The 13653-nt window shown below is 31.2% G+C and overlaps 1 protein-coding gene and 1 non-coding gene across 2 annotated transcripts in view; both read left to right on the plus strand.

Moving 5' to 3' along the window:
* Window positions 1–13653, plus strand: part of RhoGEF64C (Rho guanine nucleotide exchange factor at 64C) — a 122435-nt gene that overhangs the window by 86052 nt on the left and 22730 nt on the right. The gene's annotated exons all lie outside the window — the stretch shown is intronic.
* On the plus strand, window positions 7093–7163 carry TRNAC-GCA (transfer RNA cysteine (anticodon GCA)). Its single transcript has one exon. It is a non-coding gene; the product is annotated as a tRNA-Cys (tRNA).

Genomic DNA, 13653 nt, shown 5'->3' on the forward strand with positions numbered 1-13653 from the left:
GCCTCTATTCTCTACTTTTCCATATAATGAAATGTGACTATAATATTTTGTTTCACTAAATATCATAGATTTTTTTACTTTATTTTTATACTCAGCTCTAACCTATACGAGTAGACATTTAAATACATGTCAAATTATTTACTCGCATTGAGTTTTAAAACAAGTATAAAAGTTAGAATAAAAAAAAATACTTTTCCAACCCGTTTCAATCCACATCTCCCACTCTTTGTAACTGCATTAAAAAAGTTATTTAAAACGTCTCAAACAGTAGTTCTTTAAAAATTAAAAGTAAATGTCAGAAGTTCCCAACAAAGCGGCGTTTTTAAATGTTACTGCATTTTTATTCTCAATAGAATTGCTTGGGGGATGGAAAAAGCAAATGGTATGGAAAACTGCATTCGTGGGGTCAATTGTGGAGATATTTTGTTGCATGAAGGTATGTTAACATCCCTTCTAAGCTACAGCCACAGAACGTGAACTCGTTGAGAAATGACGCTATTTACTTATCTATATTTTAATAGTAAAAGCAGAACTTTAAAAAATCCAGAAGTAAAACTTTATACTTTTTTTATGAAAATTTTGTGCATGAAAGAAGAAGAAAAATATGAACATGAATAAGAAAAAGAAATAGAGAAGGAGAGCAGAGACACACACTACCATAAATTTGAAAATATACATTTTTATATAAATTGACATATGAGTTACTATGGCAACGCGTATTTCATCTCAAAGCGTCCTCTCGTTTTGAGTTTGAGTTAAGATGTCTTCTTTCTGTCACTGGGGTGATACAGTTCATTTGGTTTTGCGTACATAATATTAGTAAATATATATATTTTTGCCTGTTTTATAGTTTATTGGAAAGATTTTGCTTAGAAGAAAAATAATAATATAGTTTGATATTATGTATATCTTAAGTAAATGTTTATTTCTTTATTAACTACCCTTTTGAAAATATCCATCGTTAATCATAATAACTTTATATTACCTAGTTTTGCTTGCATAACTTGCTTAACTTGATATTTAATAAACTTATATATTTTTTAAAATAAAACTTTCAAAAGTAATTTAATATAGTAACAAATAAATATATGTTTTTTAGTCTACTCTTAGGATACATTGCCTTTATCTCCGCCAGCCGTTAACCGCTTGTTCACGTGGAACACTGGAACTGGTACAATATTCACGTGTTGCAATCTGGAAAATTGTAGGAAATAGGTTGTGGAATGACTTTTGTTCTCTCTCTACCACATTTAAATAGCGAATTCTTCCTTTTTTCAAGCAAAAAATGGTCTCTTACCTTGTTATTCTGTAATAAAGATTTCTTATATAATAACTACATAAATTATTGCTTACTTTGTTGTTTCTGCTTTACGCTTTTTTCCTAATAGCAGAGTAGGCAGGGAAAACCCAGCCTTAAGAACTTAAAACACATCGTTCCACACTTTTACCTCTACTTGAGATATTGTGTGTTGAGTAGCTGAACTCAACACTGCGTTCGGTAGAATGCTTTAGAAGGGAAATAAAAAGGAAATTGGTAGGAATCGAATCAACTATCATCGTGGTTTACAAACAGATGCCATCCTAGGACGGCCTCCCCACTGTAAAACTGCATAACTGTTTTAAACGGAGAAAATAAAAACAAGTTAAGTAAAAAATTAAAAGTAATCGCAATACCAAAAAACTACTACTAGCTTTTTTAAGGCAGTTTATTTTTATTTCAAAAGAAACTACTTCATTACAGTTTTCCGGAGTACTTGAGCTTATGTAAAATGTACAAAGTATTTAAAGTTTTAGATCGCATTTCGAGTGTCCTGTTGAATGCAGTCCAAGTTAAAATTCCACTTCCTCCTTAACGTTTCATACTGAACTTTCCAGCTATTAAGTGCAAATTAGATAAGTGCTGAGAAGAGGTCTCAGATTCGAATACCATTATACGTTTCTTGGGATATTGAAATTTTTATGTTTAATACAATTGTTTTTAATTTCTGTTATAGCTTGCTTGGATGAGCGTTTTTCTGATCGCTTTTTATCGAGTTGTTTTAACAGTAGTTTTTCTGTATATATTTGTATAGTATTATTTAAATTTGTTTATTTTTACCTTCTGAAATTTAAATATATTTTATTTATGTAATTTAAAGGCGTAAATAAGGTTTAGCCCCGTGTAGTTTAGTGGGTTGGTATCGGATTTTAAACGCGACGGTTGTGTATTGAGTTAAATGAATAAATAGTTCATTATTTAAATTTTTCCTATCTGAGAGACGGCGTTGAGTTTCGCTACTAAACACGCAAATTCCTAACAAATTGGGAGAAAAGTGAGGGATAACGCGGTCTCAACACAAGGTTTCCTTTGTCTACCCTGCTATATGGAGAAAAAATTGAAATTGTTTTTCTTGTAAACAAGTTATTGAATATTATTTTATACGATGCAAAAGCAACATTTTACATAACATAATATATTCTAAGTTGGCCAAGGCTGATCAGGTATTTATTAACAAAAACTACGACGACAACAGGTCAAAATGTCAAGAACTGAAGGTCAATAAGATTTTACTTTTAATTTTTTGCTCATTTTTCCTAATGGCGAATTTCTTAATAATATTTTTATTATTTATTTTACGTAATTAAATGTTATGTAATGTACCAGAACTACCAGAAGAAGATAATATGTAGGGTCACTTTCAGAATTTTATGATTTTTTAATATTTATTATTGTATATCATTAGTTATTTATTACTTAGTAATTATATTGGCGCCATCTGATAGCGTCTAACAGTGTAGACAATAATTATGGATCGAACTCAGGGGCATGTTTATATTCAAATGGTTATTATAAGGTGTAGATTCGCATTAATATTTTGCAGCGTTGTGTTCCGCCAATTCAACACGCAATGTTTATGAAAAATAGGGTGGAAATAGGCTTTTATAAACAAATATGCGGTAGAAGGCACAGTCACTACACAAATGATGATTCCTGATTATCAAGATCTTCATGGTGCAGCGCCATAGGATCTGGCTGAAAACGCGATGGTTCTAAGTTCGAATTTTACTCGGTTGAATAAATTATTTTCATTTCCTTGCTCTGGTAATATGAAAAGTACGACGTGGAATTCCATCTCCGTCAACAAAGCGTCTTAACATTAGGTTGCCTTTGCCTACCCTATGGAATGTATCCCAGTAAAAATACTCAAAATCGAACCCATTACTACCAACCATAAATAGAGAAAACCACTAGAAATTACATAAAAATATTGCTAAAACTCCATGTTAGTAGTTACATACGTACTCGTAAAGAACTACAAATGTTCTTGCGCTTTTAGCCTCGGAAGCATCCTCCATTTTATGTGTTGCCATAAATTTAAGCTCCAGATTGCTGGTGAATTTTTGCTCCATGGTATGTATGGCCATGGGTCTTATTTCCTTTTATTGCCACGTATTAGGTATAAATGGTTGTTTGTTAATTACTATGGGATATCCCTTTAGTTTTATGTTTCCATTGATGACTTTTCTATTTTATTGGAAGGATAAGATAAGATAAGATAAGTTAGAGTAAGATAAGGATTAGTTTAATTAGGTGAGTTGGAACGTGTGTGGTACCATTGTTTTTTTACTTGTTTCGTGGCTTTCACTTCATTTCCCCGTTTTGGGTAAAAATTACACGTTGCGTAGAGTATGTACTGTCATAACACTAGCTTTTCTTCCATATTGAATGAAATATCAATTATATAAAAAACTAAAGATTTTGTAATATTTGTGTGTGTAAGATTTTTGTCAAAATAAATGTGACGAAAATATAAGTTAAGCGATTTATGGAAGCATTATTCTAATTTTATGAAACCGCCCGCGTAAAACTAATGAAGAGACATATTTGAAATTCAAATTCGTTTGAGAGATTTAAAACAGGCTAAAATAAGTGTTTCTTATATAATATTATATAGCAGCAATTACTCTTACGTTGTCCTTTAACGTGCCCAGATTTTGTAGGTTAAAAATAAAGAACATTTTTTATAGTCGAGATTAAATTAAGATAGAAAGAACACTCTCTACAATATTATTATATTGCATCCATTTTTTATATCATAAACAAAATCTATATTCTTTATACTTTGAAAAAAAAAAAACTCCCTGCATTGAGTTGGAATTCAGGTTTTTCTCTTTGTTTATCAAACAAACAATCAATATAATTACTCATTTTAAATTTAAAATACAGGTTTCCTTCTTTTTCCGCATACCAGGGTAAACATAGAGAAGAGAAGCGTTACTTAAAGTTAAGACTCTTCGTTTCCCACTTTCTGTCCAATTTTTAAATGACGGAACTTAACGCCGCCCTTGGGTCTTAGATAAAAGGTAGCTACAATTCAAAGGTATATATACCTATTGAAGCATAATTTTTTTAATGTACATACATTCATAGGAGATATGTTTTATTAGATATTGAAAGCTAATATTGTGAGACGTCAGCATCTAATAGCTATGTACGTCTGTGTGTACATGTCAGGACGGTGATTGCAGTGTGGTTGCCCTCATAGGTCAATTCTCGTAATTTCTATCACCACTTACAACGTTGATTATTATTAGAAACTAAATATAGCACAAACTAAATTTACGTTTGTTAATTATTATAGAATAGCTATTTACTTGGAGAACGGAGTGTCTTAACACTAGGATCCTTCTGTTCTGATGTGTGAGGGATATAGAGTGAAGTTGATTTATTTATTTTTGTTATTTACTTTTTAAAGGAAATAAATATATAGTTAAATTATAATACATAGAAATTCAATCAAAAATTCTACAAGTTTATTTATTAATACATTTCAGAATGTTTTTATGACGCTGAGGCTTGGTCGTAGCAAATTAATTACATTGATCATTTCTCTAGAAAATTAATATAGATTAGGTAAAGCCTGAACAAGAAGAAGAGAAATTACATTTAATATAGCACATGAAAGTCAACTTTCATATGTATTATGTATATTCATATTCTTTATCCTATCCTATATCTTATAAAACAAAGTCGCTTTTCGTGTCTGTCTGAACTTTCTTACTCTTCTTCTTCTAAACCACCCAACGGATTTTTATGCGGTTTTCACCATTAGGTCGAGTATTTTTCAGGGAAGGTTTATATATAGTTTATTATTTGTACATTCTTATGTAAACTAACATAAATACGATAAATGTGTCTAAAGTCCTACCCGTTGAGACACTTTCGCGCATGCGCTGCTTTAATGGTAAGTACTACATGAAAAAAATGTACTGGAGTATTGTTCCTCTTAATAAGATCTACAAAAAAGTCCGCGAGAGCATATTTTTATCTTTTAAGGATAACGTGTAGTGATCATATTTCTGTCTAAAAATAGTAATTTCAATATATTTTTTATTGTGAGGGATATTTTTCCATAATGGTATTAATCCTTATCCTTTAAAATACTTTATTAATTTTCTACGTTAAACGAAGATAAAATTTGTTTTTTACACTATTTCGAAATTGCGAATAGTATTAGAGAAAAACGCATTTAATTGTTGACACATCACGCCGTTGACACATCAGCTGTGCCGACTCAAGTTTTACTTATCCCTTACTCTCAGCATATAAATAAGTATATTAATTACGTTGGCCATTTAATGTAGATCAAAACTGTCTTTTACTGTTTTTTCATTTTAATAAGTACTTTAGAAATTGTTACAATATCAAAAAATCATTGCTGCGAAACGCGCCCAGCCACGTTTTGCTTATACAAGCGCGTCATGAGCAGTCATCGGTGGTTCAGTGGTAGAATGCTCGCCTGCCACGCGGGCCCGGGTTCGATTCCCGGCCGATGCATTCTATTTAATTTTCCTCACAGGCAGCCACGTAGTACTTGCTTTTCATCAGGGACAGAATACCCTCTTCAGCATTAACTACAAGCTCGCACCAAAAAACCCGCCTGCCTCTATAGCAACGAAGTGTTAGATGCGTTTGCACGTATTGGATAATTGGAGTTGAATGTATTATTTCAGCGCGATATATTTGGTTTCATATTTTTTGTAGTAGTTATTAGTAGGTAGGCTTTTGTTTATAATTTCTTCCGTTTAAAAATAGTCATTTAACTATCTAAAAATAGTCATTTAAAAATATCTTCGTAAGTACTTAAAAAGATTAGTAGCACAGATTTAAAATTACGGTACCTACTAAAAAATCCTTGCTGTGTAAAACAATTGGAAAATCCTTATTGAAATTACGAAAATGCGGGTTGCATTAGGGTTTAATTAATTTTCACATTATCTTAAGTGCTTTGCAAACATACATTATATGAATAATCCAGTAGTAAAAGCGGGCGAAGCCGCAAGGGGGTCGCTAGTATCTTATAAAACAAAGTCGCTTTTCGTGTCTGTCTGTTGTTTCTAACTCTTCTTCTTCTAAACCACCCAACGGATTTTGATGCGGTCTTCACCATTAAGTCGAGTGTTTTTCGTAGAAGGTTTATATATAGTTTATTATTTGTACATTCTTATGTAAATTAACATAAATACGATAAATGTGTATAAAGTCCTACCCGTTGAGACACTTTCGCGCATGCGCTGCTCTAATGGTAAGTACTACATGAAAAAATGTACTGGAGTATTGTTCCTCTTAATAAGATCTACAAAAAAGTCCGCGAGAGCATATTCGTATCTTTTAAGAATAACGTGTAGTGATCATTTTTCTGTCTAAAAATAATAATTTCAATATATTTTTTATTGTGAGGGATATTTTTCCATAATGGTATTAATCCTTATCCTTTAAAATACTTTATTAAATTTCTACGTTAAACGAAGATAAAATTTGCTTTTTACAATATTTCGAAATTGCAAATAGTTTTACAGAAAAACGCATTTAATTGTTGACACATCCCGCCATTGACACATCAGCTGTATGTTACTCAAGTTTCACTTATCCTTTACTCAAAGTATACAAATAAGTACATTAGTTACGTTGGCCATTTAATGTAGATCAAAACTGTCTTTTACCGTTTTTCATTTTAATAAGTACTTTAGAAGTTGTTATAATATCAAAAAATCCTTGCTGCGAAACGGCTCGCCACTCGCCATGCGTCCGCCGCGTCGCCTGCCTCACACGAATCGGTGGTTCAGTGGTAGAATGCTCGCCTGCAACGCGGGCGGCCCGGGTTCGATTCCCGGCCGATGCATTCTATTTAATTTTCCTCACAGGCAGCCACGTAGTACTTGCTTTTCATCAGGGACAGAATACCCTCTTCAGCATTAACTACAAGCTCGCACCAAAAAACCCGCCTGCCTCTATAGCAACGAAGTGTTAGATGCGTTTGCACGTATTGGATAATTGGAGTTGAATGTATTATTTCAGCGCGATATATTTGGATTCATATTTTTTGTAGTAGTTATTAGTAGGTAGGTTTTGGTTTATAATTTCTTCCGTTTAAAAATAGTCATTTAACTATCTAAAAATAGTCATATAAATATATTTTAATAAGTACTTGAAAAGATTAGTAGCACAGATTTAAAATTACTGTACCTACTAAAAAATCCTTGCTGTGTAAAACAATTGGAAAATCCTTTAATTAATTTTTACATTATCTTAAGTGCTTTGCAAACATACATTATATGAATAATCCAGTAGTAAAAGCGGGCAAAGCCGCAAGAGGGTCGCTAGTTAAAAATAAATTAAAACTCACATAAGTATAAAATATCGAAATTGCAACGAAAATGAAAACATTTGAAAAATATTAAATGCTTTTGTTTTATATGCGAGCGGTACTTGAAATATAACAATCGTTTTCACAACTGACGTTTTTTTTTTCGAGTGATAGACATATCGCATGGAACAATGGAATGAATATAAAAACCACCTCAGTTGCATAAGCCGCAAAAAAGTGGTATTTTTGTGATGATGGAAATAATTTTGTTTTGGATGGATAATTATGTGTAGAACGAGTGTTCTGATTGTATGAGATACTTCTAGTCTAGTGTGTGATGCTCTTGAGAATGAAGATAATGCTTCTTCTTCTTCCTGATAATGTACATCTCAAGTAAAAATCATAGTTCTATACTGCTGCTGTGAGTTATATGCATAATAAGTCCTTAGTAACGTGACGATAGACTAAAAAAGATTCGAAATCTTTACAAAATTCTTGGCCAAAGTGCGTGAGGTTCCGCTACTCAACAAGCAGAATTTTGAATTCCTCAAAAATTGGTCGGAAAGTGGAGATCGGTGGGAAACATTAGGTTCCCTCTATCTGCGCTGCCATATGCATGCCCTGGGATACAGCGTGAAACAGAAAAAAAGAATATTTGAAATACGATTCTTTTATTGTAGGTACAATATCTTTTTCGTTTAAAAATGTTATATTAAACTGCATTTAATTTGCATTTTAACCTATTTTTAAAACCCATACACGGGAGACAGGTAAAGCAATTATTGTAAAATTTTAATATTTCGTAGCACGTACTTATCCAGCTTTCAGTCTTAATTAAATATACTGGGCCAATATTGCTATTAATTAAAGGCATCTGTAAACCAATATTTTGACGTTTTACTATTAATATTTGTGGGTTGAATTTAATACTTTGGTCAGATCGTGAATTACAATTTAAAATAATATGGAAAACGGTTAAAATTGTGGTTTAGGTTAGAACTAAAATTAGTTTTTGTGTAATAGCTAGTGATGTATTCGTATTTGTATATTTTCTGGGCAGCTTGTTTTGTTATAGGTAAATATTGTTTTGTGAGGATTTTTTTCTTTTTACTCTTTGCGTCCATTTTAAAAATGTGGTTGGCTAAGATTTTTTCATATGAGTTCATTAGTTGTTGATTGACATATAGATTAAAAAACGTAGAATTATATCTGCAAGCTACTAATTAATCGCGTATATTTGAGTTTTATACATTTTTGGAAAATTGTCCCGCGTTTAGTTCCGCCAGTTCCAGAGTTCGATGAAAGAGTTTCATATAAAATTTGTTAAAATCATCATCGATATTAAAGTTATGCGTCGAGTAATATATTGGAATTTATTGGCCTAAAAGCTGCCTGACGCCGTTTGATAAAACGAAAATGGAACAATACAATATTTGTTGTACATATGTAAGACTAATTTTAAATAAACCATACTAAATGTAACTTAGTGATCATAAATTAGAGCAATTTTACTTACCAATCGTTGGTAATGGGTTCGATTTAGAATTCAACCACGATTTTTAAAATAATAATTAAATATTAGCTTTTTATTCGTATGTAATCATAAGAAGTAAGCAGATTACAATAGGTGCATACGAGTTGAATAAATTATATAGCATTGTTGTGCTATTAGTATTGCATTTTTCTTAATTAAACATCTACTATGACTCAATCAAAATATTTAATTTCTTCGAGTAGGAATCGAACCTACAACCGTAACGCGTTCACAATCACGCGCTTGTGCTCTTGAGCTACGGCGTCCAAGTTACAATTTATATTGGAAAACACGGGCGAAGTCGAAAATAAAAGCTAGTAACGTATAAATAATTTCTGCTAAATACCAAGAAATAAAACTAGAGATACCCATCGTACTATGTTCGCTCTATAAATTTTTACACGGACATTAGGCTACGAATTTGTGGCCTGAGATACGTTACATTGCAAACGTTTAAATAGCATGCATTTACCAGACACTACCCAAATGACTATTGCATTTGCTCAGACATTACCTTAATCGAATCGTTTAGTCGGTGTCCGAGTTCTCCTCGAAGTGTACCTATATTAAAGTGTGTAATTGACGTATTGTGTAAATTAAGATGGTCTCTTGATAATTAAAAGTCTTTTTGGTGTTTTAATTTTGGTTACAGGTTCTGTTCTCGAAAAGGGCAATATTGAAATATGGAAACGGAAGTATTATTAATGTAACTTCTCGCTGTACACTGTAAACAGCAAGTGATAGAAAGAACCTGGTGATAAGACATTATGTTATCCACTTCCTTCCGTCCTTATTCGAAATATTGATTAGTGAGTGGTGGAACTTAACCCTGCATTTTGTCGTTCCTGAGCTTAAAAATATTTTTCTTTGTGAAATTGAATTTATAACTATCATGCTTACGGTGAAACGTTTCGGGCTTACGATAGAGAGGTTGTTGTGTTAAGTAATTTCCTTATAATAATATAACTTCCACCAGCCAATCCTTGAACCTAACAAACTCTCTCCATATTCTGTATAATCTTTATAATTATATTAAAATCAAAATTTACAAAATTAATCTCATATTTACACGATTAACATTTAAAAGGATAAGTAAAGTGTTCAAACACAACCCAAGTGTCCTACAAAGTCACCAATACAAAAACGTAGATCTATTTCCGCACTTTCGCCATTTTTAACATCCTTTGTCTCAAGGCCCTCAGATAATGTCGTAGTAAGATACCCTTGTAATATATTCCAAGTCCTATCTAAGAATATATCAGAGTCCAGCGTGATCGGCGATGCGTAATTTGTTAGAATCCGACCTCATTTCCTTTGTTTTTTTTTGAGGATTAAGTGTGACTAGTACAAATTCTTAAATTTATTTAACTGACTAAAATTTCTACAATTTTAGTTTATTAATAATAACAATCAATTTGAAAAACAATTGTTAGTACTTGTTTGCTTATCCTAGGTTATTAATTGGTTTTTTTAGAACGCACGAACATTATTCCAATACGTCCAAAAGGACTTTTGATGTGCTTCAAGTTTTTATGAATTTTAGATACGAAATGATGTCAATTTTTATGTAAAACTAGCTTTAGCTTGGTAAGAGTGACGCGGTTTTTGCCACTCGCTATTGAATATTCCTACAATAGGTGAAAAATGGTGAACGGAGTCGATGGTGATGTATCACAAATTTCTTTTCAAAATGCGGACTGCATTTTCTCCTGCAAAAAGAGCAAATACTTTTAAAAGCAACTAGTCGTCGCCCACAACTTTGTTTGCTTGAACTTTAAGATGTTTAATGGAAAGCTTCATTCATTTCCGTTCTCGTATAAATTTCAAGAAATCCCTTCTTACTTCTCCCTTTAATTCCCCAACCTACATGCTTAATTTCAACTTTATAGGTCTAGTAGTTTTTCTGGGCGTTGTTTGTCAGTCACTTGGTAACAGAAAAGTCTTATATATATATATATATATATATAATTCTATTGTTCCCAAATTATAGAAAATCTAAATAAATTGACCAAACATAAATAAATTATAGCCCATGCGTTATTCTGACGTTACATTACTATAAACTTTCAAGTGAAAGAAGAATAAACGTCCATCCTCATAATTTTCATATTTATAATATTAGTAAGATTAGTAGGATTTTATCTTCATTAAAATAATTAATTTCCTAAATCACCATCTAAACGTAGACCGGAAGAAGGGAGCTATCTCGTAAATCAATATAAATGTTGTCTTTAAGTACTAAGTAAGCGTGAAATCTGTTTTGCACTGAGAGCAGATAACTTCTAATCTTTGTTCTAGGATGCGATAGTGTTAAATTAGTAAGACGATCACGTACTAGATAAACGAAGCTGTAAAGTCGTCGGGTAAGATGTCAATGAAAAATTAATCTCGATCTCGACGTAAGCTAAAATTTTCAAAATTTATTTTGTACCGTCCTGTAAATTGATATTTTATTTTCTTTTATGACAGTTTTATATATTTGAAAACTACAAGTATTACTCGTATTTAATTTATTACTTTAAATAATTGTTTTGAGATTTATTTACAAGTTTCTTAAATTTCGCGTGAGGTAAAAAATAGTACAATATACGAACAAAATATATATATATAAATAATTATTAATTAGAATAATAATATAAAATAAGCTAGTTTCATAGTTACAAATAAAAGTTACCAACTTGGCGTGAATTGTGAACATCAAAGAACTTCTTATGTCTTCTAATAGTTGGCTGTTCTGTAAACAATGCTTTGACTCGCCTTACGCTATAAAACCAGTTGAACTGGCCCTTGCTATAATAAATTCGCCCTAGAAAGTGGAACTGAGCAAGCTTTGTACTTGCATAAAGGAAAGTATTAAATATTTTCGTTATTAAATTGTTATTTCGTATAAAAATATTTATAATATTTTGTTTATAAAATACTCGCATCCCGCTCGCGGCTTCGCCTGCTTTAAAAATAAGGTTTTTAAATTATAAAGCTGAACTTTTACTTTTAAAACAATGTTCGAATTAAATAAAATAATAAATTAAATATTAGACATGACTATGAGCGTATTTCTTTATATTTTTGATACATGAAAATTGCATTGAACAAAAAATATTCCTTTCATTGGTCTCTACTTGGCTTTATTAAATTACCAAAATGTATTAACTTCTAACCAGGTTCTATCAGTAATTGAAATAATTGGACTTTGTCGGTTTTTATTTATGTTCTTTTAAAAAAATATATCTTTAAAATATTGTATTAGTTGTATAATTGTTAGCACTTTTTAATTTTATAATGTAAAATTACCTGAAGATTTTGCTTAAATATTTAATCTAAAGACAAAACATCATTGAATATTTACACATTGAACCCCATTTGGGGTTTAATGATTAAATTATAACGTGACCATGTAGAAAAGGGCTCGCACGCAAATTATACGCTGTAAAGAAATCAAATCGAGCTTTCAAATTGGCCTAAGTATTATTGGTTTCTGTTTTCGTAATAAAAAGGAGGTAACTCAAAATTTTCTTTTACTTTTTTTATAATAAAGTACAAAGTCCATCTAAATAGTAGAGTTGGCCGATGTATCTTAGTGTCAAGACACTCTCTTCTTTAATTATTGATTTGACTTACAACAGTGGAGTTGTAGTACTGTTTTATTACATAGAAGCAATGACTAACGTAATACATAAAGAAGCTATATTGTCACATAAGACGCCATTCATAAAAAATGTATTTTTTTAATTTTTAAGAAAATAATAAATAATTATAATTTGCTCTTTGATTTAATTTTACTTTTGTAATATTTCGTGAGTTCCGTTCAGTAGTCGAACTACCGTGTAAAAAAATTATAATTAAAAAAAATTGCGTGAAAAAAAATTAAATTTATTTTTTTTTAAATTTCAACGTGTTCCATTTTGTATTGTAACGTGGGTATTGTAATCAGGACAAAGAGTGGCCCCGACGGTATCGACAATTGTATTCGGATAATCCTTACCTGTTCACCTTAAATTTTATATTAGGTTTACACACCTTTCATTTTACACTGGTTTACCGTTTACGCAAGGCTTATTGGACAAATTATTAAAGAGAAAGTACAAATAATTTATATTTAAAAATAGATTATATTAAGTAATTAGATATCAGTAATTAAAATGATGCATAATTATGTAATCCTGGATTCAATTCCAGAGCGAAACTATAAAGAATACCCGTAGTTTACTTTTAGTCAATTAAATTGAAGACTAATGTCTTGATGGATATCCTGGACTGACCCAACACTGGTGTTTGTCCATATATAAAGATAGCACGTAAAGGGAACCTAGTTATGTTAAGACCATAAGTTCCCCATTCAGACACATCCGTTTCCCGCTTTCCGTCGAATTCTTAAGGCATTGCGTGTTAAAAAATTAAAAATAGCACATATTTCATTCCCTCTCTTTCATTCAATTAAACTCATTTCCCCTAGTAAGATTACAACTTAAAACCTTCACCTACTACTAAGCT

This window comes from Heliconius melpomene, chromosome 7, assembly GCF_056956725.1.
Source record: "Heliconius melpomene rosina isolate 202511_hmr_F chromosome 7, ASM5695672v1, whole genome shotgun sequence".
NCBI classification, from domain to species: domain Eukaryota; kingdom Metazoa; phylum Arthropoda; class Insecta; order Lepidoptera; family Nymphalidae; genus Heliconius; species Heliconius melpomene.